Source organism: Lontra canadensis, unplaced genomic scaffold (genome assembly GCF_010015895.1).
Source record: "Lontra canadensis isolate GAN:19392208 unplaced genomic scaffold, GSC_riverotter_1.0 scaffold58, whole genome shotgun sequence".
NCBI classification, from domain to species: domain Eukaryota; kingdom Metazoa; phylum Chordata; class Mammalia; order Carnivora; family Mustelidae; genus Lontra; species Lontra canadensis.
In genome coordinates this window covers 8,721,009-8,741,812 of record NW_022631052.1, presented here as the reverse complement: position 1 = coordinate 8,741,812, position 20,804 = coordinate 8,721,009, and the positions used below count along the sequence as shown (strand labels likewise).

The 20,804-nt window shown below is 42.8% G+C and overlaps 1 protein-coding gene across 1 annotated transcript in view; it reads left to right on the top strand.

The window, feature by feature from the left end:
* The first annotated feature begins 7 nt into the window (after positions 1-7).
* IFT81 (intraflagellar transport 81) overlaps positions 8-20,804 on the top strand; it is a 219,413-nt gene continuing 198,616 nt past the window's right edge. Inside the window, exons 1-2 of the mRNA XM_032876324.1 lie at positions 8-93; positions 703-791. The gene's annotated coding sequence lies outside the window, so the exon portion shown is untranslated. The remainder of the gene's footprint in view (positions 94-702; positions 792-20,804) is intronic.

The window sequence follows — 20,804 nt, the reverse complement described above, 5'->3', positions numbered from 1 at the left end:
GGCCCGCGACGCCGCTACTCGTGTGGGAGGGCCCGGAAGGAGGCGGCGCTGAGGCTCGGGGCGGGGGCCCGGTGGAGGCGACGTTCCCCTCGGGTACGAGCGGCTTTCCCGGGGTGGGTGTGGGACCCGTGAGGAGGGAGTGAGCTCTGCTTTGAGGAGGAGTGACCTCGTCAGTAGGGCTGGCGAGAACGAGCGACCCCCGCAGATTGCACTGGCTCCACCAGGAAGGGGTGACCTCCTCCCTGGGGACGAATGACCCTCTGGAGGGCCGGGGAGACCAAGTAACCGTCTTAGTGGAGATAGAGCGTTCGTGGAGAGTGACCGCTCCCTTGGGAATGAGTTACTACTTGGGGGCTAAGGTGGGGGGGGGGCTACTGAGCTACTCCTTTAGGTGGTCTTGGAGGTACAAGTAACCTGTAGGTGCGGGGACTGGGACAGCTTAGGAGAAAGCGCAGACCCTCGGGCGGTCCCAGTTGTGCCTTCCCAACCTCTGGAGGAAGAACTAAACGTCAGGTGTCCTAGGAGCCCTTGGCTGGAGTCACACACCTTTTACAGGGGCCCTCTGGGAATTGAAGCAAGGCGGCAGCCCTACTCCCAATCCAGATGCTTCCTTAGTTACAGGATGAGGGAAGAAGCATCCTGAGCCAGGGAGGGGTTTCGGTGGCCAGCCTTTCAACTGAAAAAGTTTTATCACAACTTTAGGGACAATTGGAAAATGAAGGGAAGTGGAGGAAACACCCACAGTTCCACTCCTCGAACATAATTTTCCACGTTTGTTCATTCCCTTTCAGGTATGTTTTCAAAGATATATTTTATATCGAGTTTCATTAATGCATTCAACACGTATTAATAAGCACCTTCAATATGCCAAGCCCAAACAGCCTGCCTTCATGGAGTATAAATCCTCATAGGTAGATGTGTAGAAAATTTTAGTTTGTAAATCACAGGCAATGATCATGTTTTTTCCTGACTCATACTACTCGTATTTCCTGTGTTATTGGAGACTTGTCATAATGATCATTTTAAACAAATGGAGTGTTTCTTCCGGAGGGTATGCTATGATTTTCCTAGCCCTTCTCACCTGATTGCTTCTAGTTTGTGGAGCCTATGCATAATCTTGGATAAAATATTTTAGTTCATTTCCTGGATATGAGGTTCCTAAGCCATACCACCTTGTTTTTCCAGATTAAAAGTGCATACTAAGAGAATTTGAAGGAAATAGACAGCACCTCTCTCTAGAGATGGAATTTTGAGTTAGAAGAATAGAGCTGCCACCTTCCTCAGTCCAAAATGGTCCTAGGAGAAGATGGTGATTTTTAGTCATTCAGCAGATGTTACTGAGCACCTGTTGTGTGCTTGGCAGTATTCTTGATGCTAGGGATATGGTGAACGGGCAGATGAAGTCTTTGCCAATGTTGAGCTTGGTGCTGTTGGGAGGGCTTAAATTCTGTGTAGAAAAGGAATATATAGCTGCTTAATTCTTATTGGAAGGGGACTTAAAAATGCTTTCCTTAGGAGCCAAACTCAGTTCCAGCTCTTGTTAATGTTTATCCTACAGCGATGAGATGGTCTCAGCGTTACAAATCTTGAATTTAAATGGTTTGCGTGTGTTTTCCGGGTGCCTGGCTAGCTCAGTTGGTAAGCATGTGACTCTGGATCTTGGGTTTGTGAGTTCAAGCCCCATGCTGCATGTAGAGATTACTTAAAAATAAAATCTTAAAAAAAAATAAGTGGTTTGCTTGTGTTTTGGAACAAGGCAGGTAGGAAAAATGTGTAAGTTTTCCTAAATGACTAGTTGGTATTATATCCTTAGGACCAACAAGAGAAGCTGATCTTGAAATGATTAGGAAAAGAAAGTTATTTCATTTATATTCTTGCCCTTTATCTGTTTTTAAAAACAGCTTTCTTGAGGTGTAATTGACATATAAAAAACCACTTCTTAAAGTGTACGATTTTATAAGTTTGACATATATATACACATACATATACACATACATGCATACCTGTGAAACCATCACCCCAGTCAAGATAGTGAACCTCTCCAGTGTATTAGCCAGAGTAATCTTAGTTTGTATAAAGTGAAAGTAAATGCTGATTACAGCTGGGACTTTTCACAAACCTACATTTTTTTTAAGTGAAACAATTATTTATACAGATTAAAAGACCATCTTAATTAGGAAAATAAAACATATTCTTTGTAACAAATGCAAACAATACAGAACTGGATAAAACAAAAATTGGGAGTCCCAGACTCTTCCTACAGAGGTAGTTTCCATACTTTTAAAGTCCCATTAAGAAAGAAAAATTGGTGGGGCGCCTGGGTGGCTCGGTGGATTAAAGCCTCTGCCTTCGGCTCAGGTCATGATCCCAGGTCCTGGGATCGAGCCCCACATCGGGCTCTCTGCTCGGCAGGAAGTCTGCTTCCTCCTCTCTCTCTGCCTGCCTCTCTGCCTACTTGTGATCTCTCTCTGTCAAATAAATAAATAAAATCTTTAAAAAAAGAAAGAAAAATTGGTGCCAATTCTTTTTTGTTATTTCTGATTTTTGTTATACTTACTGAAAGATTTCCTTTGGGGGCATCTGGGTGGTTCAGGTGATTAAGCATCTGCTTTCAGCTCAGGTCATGATCTTGGGGTCCTGGGATGGAGCCCCATGCTGGGCTCCCTGCTTATCAGGAAGCCTGCTTCTCCTTCTCCCTCTGCCATTGCCCAGGCTCAGTCTTGTGCATTCTCTCTCTAATGAATAAAAAAAGCCTTTATTATTATTTTTTTCATCTTACAAAGCTGCTGTGTGGATTTTTTTTATTATGTTCAATTAGCCGACATATAATACATCATTAGTTTTTGATGTGTTCAACAATTCATTAGTTGCGTGTAACAGCCAGTGCCCATCACCACATGTGCCCTCTTTAATACCCATCACCCTGTTACCCCACATACCTACATCTTAATCACATTCAGTTGCATATTTGTCATAACTGAGTGTAGTCAGTTACTGAAACCATGGGAATTTGGTTTTTAAAAAATGAGATTTTCAGTAAAGGTGCCGAGACAATTCAATGAGGAAAGAAAAGTCTTCTCAATAAATAGTGTTGGAACAACTGGATATCCACATGTGTATGATGAAGTTGGACCCCTGTCTCTTATCATATATAAAAATTAACTCAAGTGCTCGCTTCGGCAGCACATATACTAAAAATTAACTCAAAATGGATCAAACACCCAAGTGTAAGAGCAAAATTATAAGGCTCAGATGAAAACACAAGTATAAATCTTTGTGACTTTGGATTAGGCAGTGGTTTTTTAAGACATGACACTGAAAGCACAGGTGGGTGACAAAACAAAAAATAGATAAAATTTAAAACTTCTGTGATTCAGAGGACACCATCAAGAAAATGAAAAGGCGGTCCACAGTATGTGAAAAATACTTACAAATCATGTATCTGATAAGGGTCTAGTATCTTAAATATCTTGAGTAAGAGTCTTTAGCTCTTTATTTTATTTATTATTTTTTTTTAAGTAGGCTCTATACCCAATGTGGGGCTTGAACTCATGTCCCTGAGATTGAGAGTCACATGTTCTATCAACTGAGCCAGCCAGGTGCACAAAGAGTTCTTTAACTCTTCTAAATAATCGGTAAAATGACATCCCAATTTAAAATGGACAAAAGAGGGGCGCCTGGGTGGCTCAGTGGGTTAAAGCCTCTGCCTTCGGCTCAGGTCATGATCTCAGGGTCCTGGGATCGAGCCCCGCATCGGGCTCTCTGCTCAGCAGGGAGCCTGCTTCCCTTCCTCTCTCTCTCTGCCTGCCTCTCTGCCTACTTGTGATCTCTGTCTATCAAATAAAATAAATAAAATCTTAAAAAAAATAAAATGGACAAAAGATTTGAATAGCATTTCTAGAAAGATGATACACAAATTGTCAATAAGAATATAAAAAGGTGTTCAATATCCCTCACTAGGGAGATGTGCATCGAGATCACAACGAGAGGGGCGCCTGGGTGGCTCAGTGGGTTAAAGCTTCTGCCTTCGGCTCAGGTCATGATCCCGTGGTTCTGGGATTGAGCCCCGCATCGGGCTCTCTGCTCAGTGGGGAGCCTGCTTCCCCCTCTCTCTCTGCCTGCCTCTCTGCCTACTTGTGATTTCTGTCAAATAAATAAAATCTTAAAAAAAAAAAAAGATCACAACGAGATACCACTTCTTCCGCTAGCATGGCTATAATTAAAATGAGGGACAGTCAAAAAGATGGCGAGGCTGTGGAGAAACTGGAAGACTTACACTGCTGGGAAAGTAAAATGGTGCAGCCCCTGGCAATTCCTCAGAATATAAAACAATCACCATGTGACCTAGCAGTTCCATTCCTGACTATACTGTATGCCCAAGAGAATTGAAAAGATACGTCCATGCAAAAACTTGTGCATGAATGTTGACAATGTCATTCATAATAGCCAACAGGTGGAGCTCACCTAAATATCTATCAGCTGATGAATGGAAACACAAATGTAGTATGTCCAGACAATGGAATATTACTCAGCTGTAAGAAGGCAGGAAACACGGATATATGCTGCAATGAGCACGAATCTGGAGAACATGATGCTAAGTGAAAGAAGCCAGGTACAAAAGGCCACGTATTACATGATTCTGTTTGTATGAAATGTACAGAATAAGAAAATCCATAGAGACGGTCAATTAGTGGTTGCCTAGGGCTGGGGGAAAGAGACAATAGGGACTGATTACTAATGAGTACGAGGTTTCTGTTTGGTGTGAGAAAATGTTCAGGAAATTACGTAATGGTGGTAGTTGCAGAATCCTTGTGACTATCCTAAAAGTCACCTATCTGTACATTTCAAAGGGGTGGCTTTTATGGTGTGTGAATCATATCAAATTAAAAAGAAAAAAGAAAAACAGGGAGTAGATCATCAAGGCCTCAGAAAAAATGTGTGTACGCAATAATGGGGACAAACCTCATGTTCTTTCTTCAGAGGGTGCCCCTCAGACCCTTACCTAGAGCTGAGCTTTTCTTTCTTTCTTTCTTTTTTTAGATTTATGTATTTATTTGAGAGAGAGAGAGAGCAAGAGGACAGGAGTGGGAGGGGCAGAGGGAGAGGGGAAGAGAATCTCAAGCCGACACGTTGCACTGACACAGGGCTTCATCTCAGGACTCTGTCCAGAGCCGAAACCAGGATGCTTAACCAGCTGTACCACCCAGGTATTCGCACAAAGTTTATGTTTAATTTAGATTAAGTTCTAACATCCGGATCATCTGGTTCCTTCGTTGCATACTAAGCCAGTTTATCCCAACACTCCTCTAAAAACTGCCCTCCCTCACAGAGCTGGCTGGCCCCGGCAGCCAAGGTTATACTATGTGACCTTATCAATTGGGCCACACAGGGAACCTAACCCAATTGGATTCTCTCCTCTGGTACTATGGAACTGGGAGAGAAGCAGCCCTTTGTTCTCTGCAAATGACTAGAACTGAGTTGATGTAACCTTCTGGTTGTGGCAGAGTCACGTCTGTGGATTAGCCCAGTAGGGGAGTTTGCAGAAACAAAAAAGTGAAACAGATAGACAAAGGGACACAGAGGTCAGAGTGACTAAGAAAATGGCCTTTTCGGTTTCTAAGGAGTTTCTGTTTCCTGCTTCTGCCCCCTTGGTTTGCTTTGCCACCACTGGCTGATAATAAGTGTTCACTTTTCCCCCTTAAGCTAGTAGGCTTTGAAATTGAATTGAAAAGACTTTGGCTATGGTAGTAGGTTCCAAGAGGTGAAAAATGTACTGTCACTGGTAATGTGGGCATTAAATGTTTGTGTGAATGCAGCGAATTAAAGGTGGGAGGTACTCCCAACAGGAAAAGCAGTAATAAATTAATAGCCCGTAAAAATAAATAAGTCCCTGTGAAAAGCAGAGCCAAGAACTCCAAAAAGCTCACCATTTATTTGGGAGGCTTATAGTGGCTGACCTCGGTATACCTGAGGTTACAATGGTCGTGAGCCACAAGAGGCTCATTAGATGAAGCTGTATTTTTTGTTCAGGGGTATCTTTAATGGCAAAAAAATGTTTAAATGAAGTGTTCAGGCATTTAAAGATGTAAGATTCACTTATCTGGCACATAGACATTGTGAAATACATCATTGTATAACATAATGACAGATACATCTAGTCCAAATGTATAATTATATATACCTCCAGAATAGCATATTCCCTAAATAAAGAACAAGTTGGTAGCAAAAGTGAGGAATAAATTATTTTATAATTTTGCTGTTTCTTTCCCTGAGGAGTCCTTGAGACTGAAGCTGTTATGGAATACAGAAGAAAAAAAAAACAAACCAAAAAACCCGACTCTTCTCTAATAGGCCATGTGCCGATCACAGCTAATCCTCCTCCATACCAGATCAGTGGCTCTCAACCCTATCCCACCCAGTGTCCCTTTAACAGGAAAGGTTTTCTAAAATCTCATTAGGAGCCCTGAAAGAAATTAATATGCACTGTAATCTATCCATACTCAAATATGTGTATATATGTGATATTTGTATATATATTTGGTTTGCATTTTCATAATTAATGATACTGAATTTTTCACGTGCCAGTCTCTACATCTTGGAGAAATGTCTGTCCAGATCCTTTGCCCATTTCTTCGTTGAGTGATTTGCCTCTTTAAATTTTGTGAGTTCTTTATGTATTCTAGGTACAGTTCTTTAACAGATATGTGCTCTGCAGATGTCTTCTCCCATTCAGTGTGGGGGGATTACAGTATTGAAATGGAGAAAATGGGAAGTATGATATTCTTGCAGATGGACTGGATCTATTTCTGTCACTGTGTTTCGAAATCCCAGCACATTTGGCATTTGGTCTCAGATGTAAAAAAGACTTCGGAGACCACAGCCTTTGGACGACAGCAGAGAGTAGGGGATAGTTAAGGGGAAAAGCTGGGAACTCAAGAGGTGATGAAGCAGTTGTGAGAGCAACGTGTAAGGAGCAAGGTATTCAGGAATGTATCCTGTGTGCCAGACACCGGGATATGATCATATACTGGTTGTGCATCCTTAGAGCTAGTAACTTTTCAGCATTGTGTTTCTTTATATGTCAAATGGAGATAGGTGTTACTGTGTCAAGTACGATATTGTCTTTATGAAGGACCCAGTTAAATGCTTTCTAGGGTTCATTTAATTCAGTCTCTCCTGAAGCATGAGGTGGACACTGAGGAGTAAGCAGACTTTGAGAGCCCATACGAACCGTAGAGTCAGGATTTGAGTTCACATTTGTCTGATTCCAGAATCTTTGCTTTTAACTATTTCATTACGTAGCCTTCAGATGTTGTAAAGTCACTTTGTTTGCTCTAAATCATCGTGTAATGTTATGTGGGATTGTTTTTATGGTTCTGTTGCCTGCTGTGTACTAAGAGTAAGGGATAATGACAATTAACGGGGATCAACTTGACATGGGAGAAACCTTGCTTGTAGAGATGATAGTTACTGGAAACCCATATGTTTTGTCCTGTTCCCTGATATGAGCATACAATGTAACCAAATATCTTTCAAATTTACTTATGAACTATTAGATTCTAAATATTTGGAAGGATTATACAACAGACTCAGGAAAATAAGACCCAAAGATATGGTCTCATTAGTGTCAAGTCTCATAACTTTCTAAGATGGTATCTTAATGACTGTTAGAGGCAGAATAATGCCCTGCATCCCGGAATCCCATCATAATCCAGGAAACTTGTGACTTTGTTACCTTCTGTGGCAAAAGAGACTTTGCCAATGTGATTAAGGATTTTGAGATGGGGAGATTGTCCTGGATTATCCAGGTGAGTTTATTCACAAGGGTTCTTTAAAAAATGGACACGAGGGGCGCCTGGGTGGCTCAGTGGGTTGGGCCGCTGCCTTCGGCTCAGGTCATGATCTCAGGGTCCTGGGATCGAGTCCCACATCGGGCTCTCTGCTCAGCGGGGAGCCTGCTTCCCTCTCTCTCTCTGCCTGCCTCTCTGTCTACTTGTGATCTCTGTCTGTCAAATAAATAAATAAAATCTTTAAAAAAAAAAAAAAATGGACACGAGGGGCTGAAGCTTCAGTCAGAAAAGGCCTGTGACAACAGCAGCACAGGTCAGAGTGCTGAGATTGCTAGCTAGGGGCCATGAGCCAAGGAATGAGGCTGGAAAAGGCCAACAGGTGAATTCCCTGTAGAGCCTTCAGAGGAGTGCAGCCCTGCCAAGGCCTTGACTTTATGAGCCCACAAGACCCATTTTGGGTTTCTGACCTCCAGAACTATATAATGATATATTTGTACTGTTTTAAGCCACTAAATTTGTGGCAGTTTGCTATAGCACCAATAGGAAATGAATACAGTTACTAACTCCGTAGAAATATTATGAATATAAGAGTTGTAATTCAGATTAAGCTAGAAAGGATTTTATTTACCATTAATGATTTTAGTCACTAATCTCTGGACAGTTTGGTTTGTTTTCCTTCTGGGAGGATTTTGGTGTAAGTTTTTCTGTGTACACTCAAATATGTGACAAGGGACCAGGGCTTGAGGGAGAAGTGCAGAGCTAACTCAATTAGATAAATGATTATTCCCCAACAAAATAAGTTTTACTTATTTTATTTATTTATTTATTTGAAAGATTCTATTTATTTATTGGCAGAGAGGACGAGAGAGCACAAGCAGGGGGAACAGTGGGGAGAGAGAGGGAGAAGCAGACTTCCTGCCGAGCAGGAAGCCTGATTCAGGGCTCAATCCCAGGACCCTGGGATCATGACCTGAGCCAAAGCCAGATGCCCAACCATCTGAGCCACCCAGGTGCCCCCAAAAGAAGTTTTATAAGCATGGGGGGGGAAAAAAAAAACACCCTCTCACCCAAACGAAATGAGAGCTTTTAAAAAATTCAAGACCATTTGTGTGAATTTGGATTTTTTTCTCTTAAAAAATAAATGGAAAAATAAAGAGTTTTAACAGAGTAAAAACGTTTGCCCCACTTAATAGTTTTGTGGTAACTAGGTAGGAATCCTATTCAGTGGTAGAAAAAGATACTGTGGTAGGTGATATAAAGGGACAAAGGCTGCAAAGCACACATGTTTAACTTTAGAAGTTTAGAGTGATTAGAATCCCACTCAGGATGTATGTGGTACAGCTTAAACCAAGGGAGGTCAATCCTTATGTGATAACCATACCAGTTTGCCTAGGACTGAGATGGTATTTTCAGTGCTAAAACTGGGGAAGTCCCCTGGCAAACAGGGTGAGTTGGTGACCCTTGGAAGGACTAAGTCATCTAGCTTCAGGAAGGCACATGATAGCATGGACCCTGAGCCAGGCCCCCACCAGGGATGGACACTGCTTACCACACATCCCCTCCCCACCATCCCGCCCCGGGGTCCACCTCAAGCGTCACTCTTAAGAGACTTGTCCTGGTTAAACTTGAATTAGATCTGTTAAAAAACAGAAGGGGTTACTGCAAGAAGCAGGGATGCTTTCTAAGAAATGTAGTCTCTAAACCTGACTTTTCCTGATTTTACATCAAACAACTTCAGGCTTATCTGGAAGTCTGAAGAAAAATGAAACAAAACAGTAGCAAGAACAAAAAGCATCAAGGGTGTACTTTTTTTTTAAAGATTTTATTTATTTATTTGACAGACAGAGATCACGAGTAAGCAGAGAGGCAGGCAGAGAGAGAGGAAGGGAAGCAGGCTCCCTGCTGAGCAGAGACCCTGGGATCATGACCTGAGCCAAAGGCAGAGGCTTAACCCGCTGAGCCATCCAGGCGTCCCAAGGGTATACTTTTTATGGGACTTGTCTCATAATGAAAACCCATCTACTTTGTGCTCTAGTGAAGACAGTTTTCTGGAATATACAGATTGTGTGTTAATCTTCCCCAGCCCCCAATGATCATTGTATTTTATTAGCCAAGGAACAGTCTCTATCAGATCTAAATCCAACACAAGGGAACCCAGGTTTCTTTGGCAAAAGAAACACAGACCTTTCTATTCCAAAAACCACCTACATGTGAGTGATACTTAAAGGACTTAAAGTCCTATTTTACAGTTGAGTTAAAGCTCCGTCTCATTAGTTTTTGATAAAACACTCTGGAAATGTTGCCTTTTTCTTATTATTATGCCCCCTCCTGTCCTAAGAGATCTGGTAATAATTGGTGGCTAAGAGAGAAACGAAAGCACAGAGGGAAGGACCCGTCAGACTCCAAAAACGTCGACCTGATCATAACATTCTGAATTTCTGTTGTCTGGATGCAGATAGCAATAATCTCTAAGTTCATATAAGCAAACCACAAAGCCTTCTCTTGGGATAATCCCAGGTCTTTTCTGTCCTTAAGTGTGGTCTGTGACAACTGTGCACCTGAGTAGTCTGGTAACTCTGAAGTGTTAGGTGTGTGCGCTGTGAGCCGCGCTGAGATCTGTGAGGTGTGTAGAGTGCGCCGTGAGTCAGCTCAACCAAGAGCAAGTGTTTGTGGAGGACAGCATCTTATCTCTACAGTTGCTTCCCCTTTTCTGGTTTTATCATTTCTCTCTTAGTAGGAAATTAAATGGGAAGTGGGGTGATAAGCCTCAGCCTTCTCTTTGGCTCAAATCTGCCATTTGGCTTTGGTTTTGGTCTCAGCCTCTGGAAACCCAAGTAGTCATATGATTACTTCAATGTCATTTCTGGCCTCTCCGAACTCGTACGCCATCATGAATGTGGGATTGCATAAGTAACCACTGTCTCCAGCCAGAGTGTCGATGTCAGCAATATGAATGAAGCTTGTTACTATGATGTTGTTAATACATTAATATTCACTTTTGAATGTAGGTGAGCATTCTAGTTGTAACTGGAATGAAAAAAATCTCCTTAGGTTCTTTATATGTTGAAATTTTGTCAGTGGTTGAAATATACACTTAGATTTATAACTAAAATGAAATAATGATTGAAACGATTTCATTTTCCAAAATAATAACTAAGAACTCTCAAATAGTTTAATAAAACAATTGCTGGACAGACTATTAGAAGAGGTTTTTGGTGACTAAGTAATAATTTGAATAAGAGTAAAGGCATATGGGTGCCTGGGTGGGTCAGTCGGTTGAGCTTGATTTCAGCTCAGGTTATGATCTCAGGGTCCTGGAATCAAGGCCCCAGTCGGCGGACTCCATGCTCAGTGGGGAGCCTGCTTGAGATTCCCTCCTTGCCGCCCCCCACCCCTCCACCACCTCTCTTTCTCTCTAAATTAAATACTTAAAAAAAAAAAAAGCCCTAAAGATATTAGATATTTAAAATACCAGTGAAGAAAATCTGTAACTTACTCTTGAAAATATTCAGATAGTATCTTCAAGCAGTACGCAGAGCTTCAGTTTATGGGATCATCTCCATGAAATTACATCATTATCAGAAACTCAGTTTTCAAGTACAGAAGTTGAGGAGGATATGTCTTTACCATGATGATATGGCATCTAGAGGGAAGGAAATTTTGATAATTTTGTGACGACATCTCGGTCAACAGTGCCCTATTCTGGCAAAGCAGCCAAAAGTATCTTAGCTCTAGTTTTGAAACGTTAAATGGTGAACCGCTAATCAATATCCAGATGTTCAGTGGACCAATCACAAGGACAGCCCTAAGGAATTAATGTCCCTATATTATAAAAATCAAACTTTAAAATTTGATTAGTAAAATACAGTAATAAAAAATAACAAACCTTTGGAAAATCTTCAGATTTATTCTTGTACTTATGGCAGTGATATTGGGCTGTGGTTATTGATTTTAACACTCAGCCATCTGGCCAAGTGTGTATTTGGCTGGTGTGTAATGTGTATGGTCTGTATGTGTATTCACATAACATAAAATTAACTTTTTTTTAGGTTTATTTATTTATTTTAGAGAGAAAGAGTGTGAGCGTTGGTGGGGGAGGAGCAGCGGGAGAGGGAGGGAGAGTCTTAGCAGACTTCATGCTGAGCATGGAGCTTCACAGCCTGAGATCATGACCTGCGCAGAAACCCAAAATTGGATGCTTAACCAACTGCCACCCAGGCGCCCCTAAAATTATCTTAAAATGAACAATTCAGTGGCATTTAATACACACACAATGTTGTGCAGCCCCTTCCTTTATCTAGGTCCGGATCACTTGTATCCCCCACAAAGGAAACCCTACACCCATTAGGCAGCTTTTAGTTTTGTTAATTGTCTCAGTTGTTTGGTATTTCATTGACTTCTGCCCCAAGAGTTATTATTTCCTTCTTGTTTCTTTCAGTTAATTCTGCTGCTCCTTTTCCAGGGTTTCAGGTCAAATGCTTGGGCCACTGTCTTTTTGAACCTTCCTTGTTTCCTATAAATGTATATAGAGCTATACGTTTCCCTTTAAAGTAGTGCTTTTGCTGTGTCCCACCAGTTTTGACATGTGCTGTTTTCATTATCACTCAGTTTTACACATTTCCAAAAGTCACTTAGCAGTATGTTATTTGGCTTCCGCATAGTTTTAAAATCCCATCTTTAAAAAATGAATTTCTTGGGTCGCCTCGGTGGCTCAGTCATTAAGCATCTGCCTTCAGCTCAGGTCATGATCCCAGGCTCCTGGGATCCAGCCCCACATTGGGCTCCCTGCTCAGTGGGAAGCCTGCTTCTCCCTCTCCCTCTGCTCGTGTTCCCTCTCTCTCTGTCAAATAAATAAATAAAATCGTTTTAAATAAATAAATACGGAATTTCTCATTTCATTGAAATGCAGTTGGAGAGCCTAGTCTGTATCATATTGATTGCTGAAGTGATTCATGTCTGCTTTTGTCCATGCTCCATGTGTACTTTAAAAGAATGTGCATTCGTGGCTGGGTGTTGAATTCTGTATAAGTCTCTTAGCTGAAGGGAGGCCCTCTCTAAGGGAGTACATTTAAGCTGAGATTTGAATGTCAAAAAGAGCCACCTCTGAAAATCTGGGAAGAAAGGATCCCAGGCAGAGGAGATAGCAGGTATAAAGGCCCTGAGGTATGAACAAGCATTGTATGTCCCAGGAGCAGAAAGGGGGCAGTATGAATGGAGAGTAGTGGGCAAGGAAGAGAGTAAAGTGAGCTAAGATCCTGAGAGGAAGCCAGGGCCCAGATCAGGTAAAGCCTTAGAGGCTATTTTATGGATTTTTTATTTTATTTTATTTTATTTTTTAAAAGATTTATGTGTTTGAGAGAGAGAGAGAGCGTACGGGTGGAGGGTGGTAAGGGGAAGGGGCAGAGGGAGAGAGAGTCCCAAGCAGACTCCCTGCTGAGTGTAGAGCCTGGTGTGGGGCTTGATCTCATGACCCTGAGATTGGGACCTGAGCTGAAACCAAGAGTTGGATGTTTAACCAACTGAGCTACCCAGGCACCCCATGGACTTTTGGTTTTAATTAACACAGTACATTCATTGACCACTTACCAGGTGCTGTGCTAAGCAATTTATATAAGCTGAACATGAAGTACAAATTGATCACATTGTATTTTATTTTTTTGAAGATTTTATTTATTTTATTTGTCAGAGAGAGAGAGAGCACACAAGCATGGGCAGGAGCAGGCAGAGAGAGAAGCAGACTCCCTGCTGAGTAAGGAGCCCAGTGTGGGACTCGATCTCAGGACCCTGGGATCATGAACTGAGCTGAAGGCAGACAAGACACTAAACCGACTGAGCTACCCAGGTGCCCCTGATCTCATTTTATACAATAGAGGAATCACTTTGATATTAAAAGTACCTTAGTGGGGGCACCTGGGTGGCTCAGAGGGTTGAGCCTCTGTCTTCGGCTCAGGTCATGGTCTCAGGGTCCTGGGATCGAGCCCCGCATCGGGCTCTCTGCTCGGCGGGAAGCCTGCTTCCTTCTCCTTCTCTGCCTGCCTCTCTGCCTATTTGTGATCTCTCTCTGTCAAATAAATAAATAAAATCTTAAAAAAAAAAAAAGTACCTTAGTGATCATATTTAGCCCTGTCCTTTCCTTTTGTAAATAAGAAAACTGAGATAGAGTCTCGAGGATTCTCATAGCTAGTTGTTTGCGGCCCAGGCTCTGGACATCTCTGTCTCTTTGATAGATAAGCTCCTAAAAAGGAGAACTCCATTTTTATATAATTTCATTGAAATGTTACTGAAGAGAATCTTACCTTGTTAGGAACCCTCTGTAAACCAGAGGTCCCTTTTACCCATACTATGTGTGGATTTTGTACGTCTATATTTTTACCGATCGGTTTTATTTCAAGTAAGTGCCCCAAATGGACTCCTTCCTCTCCTAAAACACTCTGCTCCCTCCCTTCTGCTGCAGGCTGACATTTGGATGTGTTTCTACGAGGCAGCAGCTTCACTGCCCTCTGTTCTCCTGGGGGCCACCTTCATTTCCAGGACGACCCATCTCACCCTTTTTTGATGAGGCCTCTGTGGCACGATCAAAAGCCTCCACATCACAGAGATACTCGGTAATTGCCCATTGACATTGCCTGGCTGCCTGCATGCGGGTTTTCCCACCTCACCCACCTTCGAGGCCAAGCCACTTTGGCCTCCTGGCAACATAGGGGCAAATGTGGATGGACCCTGAGCAAGCAAAGCTGAATCCGGGGGCTGCGCCAGGCTGTCCTCACTCCCAATGGCCACTGTGCCCATTCAATGCCTGCCTGCCTACGAGCCTCACTCAACCCAGGGATCAGCAAGTGCCCTTGTGAACCTTGTCCTGTGGTGCTTTATCTGAACTTGAAGGCAGAGTTATTCCCATCAGAAAAGGAGATACTTTTTCCCTGATGGTGGACGGCAAAGTCAATGCCTTGGGCTGGGTCAGTGCTTGAGTTCCACCCTAAGAAAGCCAAAGGTGAGATTTATGTCCATGAAACACCGGCTTATCTCTTCTTCCTTGCAGATCCTTGCAAATACTCTTCTGGCTTGCTGGCCCTTCTGGGGATCTCCACTGTAATATGTTCTTACAAGATATATATCACATGATTTTGGAGGGTGTGAGGAAATCTGAATAGCAAGCTGGCCTCAGCCTTCATCTGAGACTCAGACCGAAAGAATGTAGAGATGCTGCAAAGGAAGTATCTATTTTTAATGCTATAAAGAAATATCCACAAAATATAAAAATTGTACACTTGCCTATGCATTATTTTTTATTTTTGTTTTTGGCAATTTAAAAAATTGTAAATGTACATAAATTTTATTTTAACTATTTTTTGTTTTAAAGATTTTATTATTTGACAGAGAGAAAGATCACAAGTAGGCAGAGAGGCAGGCAGAGAGAGAAGGGGGAAGCAGGCTCCCTGCTGAGCAGAGAGCCTGATGCGGGGCTCGATACCAGGACCCTGGGATCATGACCTGAGCCAAAGGCAGAGGCTTAACCCACTGAGCCACCCAGGCGCCCCTATTTTAACTATTTTTAGTTGTACATTTCAGTGGCATTAAGTATATTTACAATGTTGGGCAACCGTCCGTCACCATCCATCTCTAGAACTTTTTCATCATCTCAAATAGAGGCTCTGTACCCATTAAACACTTTCTATTTCCCTCTTCTGCGAGTGTCTGGTAACCTTTATTCTGCTTTCTGTCTATGGATTTGCCTGTTCTGGATATTTCATATAAACAGAATGATACAGTATGTGGCTTCTTGTCTGACTTATTTCACTTAGCATCATGTTTTTAAGGTTCACCCATGTTGTAGAATGTATCAGAACTTCATCCCATTTTATGGCCAAAGAATATTCCATTGTATAGATATATCCCATTTTGCTTATCTACTCATCTGTTGGTGGACACTGGGTTATTACCATCTTTTGGTGATTGTCAGTGGACATTTGTGTACAGGTGTCTATTTGAGTTCCTGCTTTCAATTCTTTGGGGTATATACCTGGAAGTGGAGTAACTGGATCCTATGGAAATTCCGTATTTAAGTATTTGAGGAACTGCCAAGTTCATGCATTATGTTTTATATTCAGAATACATTTGTCACAATTAAAAAGAAAGAAGGGAGGGGCGCCTGGGTGGCTCAGTCTGTTAAGCGTTTGCCTTCGGCTCAGGTCATGATCCCGGGGTCCTGGGATTGAGTCCCATGTCAGGTTTCCTGCTTAGCAGGGTGTCTGTTTCTCCCTCTGCCTCTGACCCTCCCCCCTGCTCATGCTCTCTCTCTCTCAAATAAATAAATAAATAAAATCTTTACAAAAAAATAAAGAAGGGAGGTGTATTTGGTAGCACTGTCATAACAAAGCACCACAGACAGAATGATTTAAGCAATAGAAATCTGTTTCCTCACAATTCTGGAGGCTGAAAGTCTGAGATCTTGGTGTTGGCTTCTCTCCTTGTCCACTCCCACATCGTCACATGATTTTCCCTCTGTGTCAGTGTCTTAATCTCTTAGAAAAACACCAGTCAGATTGGATTAGAGCTCATTTTATCTTAATTACCTCATTCAAGACTACATCCCCAAATCCAGCCCTGTTCTGAGATGACGGGGAGTTAGGACTTCAGTGTATGCATCAGTGGAGGGGGGCTGCAAAATTTACCCCATAACAGTGGGTAAAGAGCCAGCCATAGGCCAACTATTCATTGACTTCCCCAAACAAACCATGGTAGAGGAAAACTGGAAGGATGGTTTTTTTTTTTTTTTTAAATTTTTTTTTTTAAGATTTTTATTTATTTATTTGCCAGAGAGAGAGAGAGAGAGAGAGAGAGCACAGGCAGACAGAATGGCAGGCAGAGGCAGAGGGAGAAGCAGGCTCCCTGATGAGCAAGGAGCCTGATGTGGGACTCGAATCCCAGGACGCTGGGATCATGACCTGAGCCGAAGGCAGCTGCTTAACCAACTGAGCCACCCAGGCATCCCGGAAGGATGGTTTTTAATTTTGATTTTTGGGTTTCAGGAAATGGCATTGACCTTTTCTGATATTCCTCAATTGTTTTGTCATTATCCAGGGCATATTCCAATGAGAAATGAGGAGGCCCTTCTTTGGCTTCCTTTCTTTTTTTTTTTTTTTTTTTTTTTTAAGATTTTTATTTATTAGGGGCGCCTGGGCGGCTCAGTTGGTTAAGCATCTGCCTTTGGCTCAGTTCATGACCCCAGAGTCCTGGGATCAAGTTCCTCATCGGGCTCCTTGCTCAGTGGGGAGCCTGCTCCTCTGCCTGCTGCTCCCCCTACTTGTGCTCTCTTTCTCTCTTTCGACAAATAAATCTTTTTTAAAAAATATTTTTATTATTTGAAAGAGAGCGAAAAAGCTTGTGTGAGCGTAGTGGGGATGGGCAGAGGGAGAGAGAATCTCAAGCAGAGTCCCCACTGAGCACAAAGCCGGGTGTGGGGTTCGATCTCACAACCCTGAGATCAGGACCCGAGCCAAGACCAAGAGTCAGACATTTAACTGAGTGAGCCACCCAGGTGCCCCTTCTTTGTTTTCTTAAATGTACATTCAGGATTAAAGGTTCTTAACAACTACTATCTGTGCCGGAAATAAAAGAGAGAGCTCCAATTAAAGGCTCACATTCTCCTTAAGGAAAAATGTCACACAGATGTGTTCTGCCTCGAACATCTCTCAATATCATGTGCTCTCCTTCTTTGGCATCATTTTAAGTTGTTGCATGAGGCTGTATTACAGGAGTGTGCCGTCATTTATTGGACTAACCCCCTTTTGTTGGATCTAAAGGAATTTAAGAAAATTCTTTCTTTTCTTCTATCCCCACCTCCAAATTAGTAGTCCAGGTTGCTTACTGAATCACTCCTCTTTGATCCCAGGTGACTTCCTAAGTGATTTCCCACCAGGGTTTCTCTCTAGCCAACATCCTTGTGGCTGCCTGAAGGATGTTCTTGTTGGTTTGTTTGTTTGTTTGTTTGTTTTCCTTAAAGACTTTATTTTTCATTTGTCAGAGAGAGGGAGAGAGAAAGAACGCACATGCGCACAAGCAGGGGGAGCAGCAGGTTCCATGCTGAACAAGGAGCCCGATGCAGGGCTGGATCCCAGGACCCTGGGCTCAGGACCTGAGCGAAAGGCAGACTCTTAACTGACTGAGCCACCCAGGCATCCCTGCCTGAGGGATGTTCTTTTTGTTTGTTTGTTTGTTTGTTATTAACCTATAATGAATTATTTGCTTCAGGGGTACAGGTCTGTGAATACAGGCTTACACACTTCACAGAACTCACCATAGCACATTCCCTCCCCAGTGTCCATAACCCCACCACCCACTCCCTACCCCCCACCCCCAGCAACCCTCAGTTTGTTTTGTGAGATTAAGAGTCTCTTATGCTTTGTCTCCCTCCGGATCCCATCTTGTTTGATTTTTTCCCTCCCGATCCCCCATGATCCCCTATTCTGCCTCTCAAATTCCTTATATCAGAGAGAACATGTGATAATTGTCTTTTTCTGATTGACTTATTTCATTTAGCATAATACCCTCTAGTTCCATCCACATCGTTGCAAACGGCAAGGTTTTGTTTCTTTTGATGGCTGCGTAGTATTCCACTGTGTATATGCCACATCCTGAAGGATGTTCTTAACTCACTGCTTTCCTTGTGTCCCTGTCAGCCCAAGAATGGCTCTTTCTTGACTTTGCAATTGGTCCAAACACTTCTGCCTTTTTTTCCTCCCCCAGGATTTTCTGCACATCAGTCTCTTTTCATCTTCTTCTACTTTCTTCCCATTCTGGGGAGCTAGCCAGGTCTCCCAGCAATTTGAGTACATACCATACTCGTTTCTTTCTGGGCCTGGCTCATGCTGTTGTTCCTTTCAAGAGTGGCTCTTCTCCTCCCACCAGATGATGTTTCTAGCCTCTTCATCCAGGGAGGGCCAGCTCCTGTCTCGAGAGCTTCACAAACTCCCTGTAGTTACCCTTGCCTATATGGATTTTGCCTTTCTTTGCAGTTTTGGTTCAGTGAGATGGGCCCACACAGTTCATGAAGCAGTAAGAAAACAAGGCTTTGTCCCTCCCTGGATAGACTTAGAAGACAAGGATGTGTTGTAAATGTCCCCGCCACGCCAGCCATATGACCGTTCTTAGAACACGCTCACTTTTTTTCCCACTTCAGTGTTTGCCCTTGCTGTCCCTCTGTTCCTCCAACTCGTCCCAGCCAGCTTCTTCCTGACATTCGGATCTAGCTTAAATGTCACTTCCTTGGAGAGGCCATCCCTGATCCCTATCGGAAGTAACCCCATTGTTTCTGTTATGGCATGCTGCTTGTTTTTCTTATGCCCTTTGCCCCAAGGTGTTCTCATCTCATTTCTTTATACATTGCTCACCCGCTTTCTTCACTGCACCTAACCTCCTGGACAACCTGGCTTGTTCACCTGTTTATCCCTAGTACCTGCATAGTGCCAAGATGGGCAGTAAATGTTTATTGAGCGATTAGTGAGATTGGATGGAATGGGGGCAGAAAAGGGGGACATGGACAGGGGACATGGAAACTGTCACTTGAATTTCTGGTTTGGGAGATTGAGCTGATGGCAGGTGGTGTTACTACTAACTGAGCTTGGGATTTCTGGAGGAGCATCTGTGGCTGAGGTGGAGCAGCAGAGGTAGTGACTTCTCCTTTGTACTCATTCGATTTGTCTCTAAACTATTTCAGTGGAATATTTAGAGGTTATTAAATAGGCACCATCCAAATCACAGTAATAGCTAGCATAGTTAGACATATGGTTAAACTTTAAAAAATAGTAATAGCTAACATTTTTAAAAATTTAACTTTATTTTTTTATTAACATATAATGAATTATTAGCCCCAGGAGTACAGGTCTGTGAATCGTCAGGCTTACACGATTCCCAGCACTCACAATAGTACATGTCCTCCCCAATGTCCATAACCCAGCCACCCTATCCATAACCCCCTTAGCTAACATTAAAAAAAAAAAGATTTATTTTAGAGAGTGCAAGTGGGAGGGACAGAGGGAGAGGGAGAGAATCTTTTTAAATTAAATTAAATTATCTTATTTATTTGTTTGAGAGAGAGAGAGAGAGAGCAAGCACAAGCAGGTAGAGGAGCAGAGGGAGAGGGAGAAACAGGCTCCCCCACTGAGCAGGGAGCATTGACTCGGAGCTTGATCCCAGGACCCCGGGATCATGACCTGAGCCAAAGGCAGACGCTTAACCAACTGAGCCACCCAGGTGCCCCCTTTTTAAAATTTATTTATTTATTTATTTTAAAGATTTTATTTATTTATTTGACACAGAGAGAGAGATCACAAGTAGGCAGAGAATCAGGTAGGGGGGAGGGGAGGCAGGCCCCCTGCTGAGCAGGGAGCCCAATGAGGGGCATGATCCCAGGACCCTGAGACCATGACCTGAGCTGAAGGCAGAAGCTTAAGAGAGAGAGCACACTCATCCTGAGCAAGGGGGAGGGGCAGAGAGAGAAGCAGGCTCCCAAATGAGCAGCAAGTCTGATGTGGGGCTCTATTCCAGGACCTTGAGATCAGGGCCTGAGCCAAAGGCAGGTCCTCAACCTACTGAGCCACCCAGGCGCCCCAAGAGAAAATCTTAAGCAGACTCTGAGCTGAGCCTGGAGCCTGACACGAGGCTCAGTCTTATGCCTCTGAGATCATGACCTGAGCTGAAATCAAGAGTCAGACACTTAACCAACTGTGCCACCCATGTGTTCCCAATAGCTAACATTTATTGAGTGCTTATTTTGTAACAGGCAGTGAGCAGTGTGCTCTACATATATTTACACTTACGACATTTAAGACTTAAAACAACCTTGGACACAAAGATGCAACTGAGGATTCTAACCATTAGATGAGCTGCCTGAGTCCTCTTAGCTAATTAGTGACTCAGGATTTGACTCTAGGTGGTCAGTTTCCAGAGTCTCTCTCCACTGTACCACCATGCTGGAAGAGGCATGTAATGGACCCAAAGCCAAGATGAGTCCTT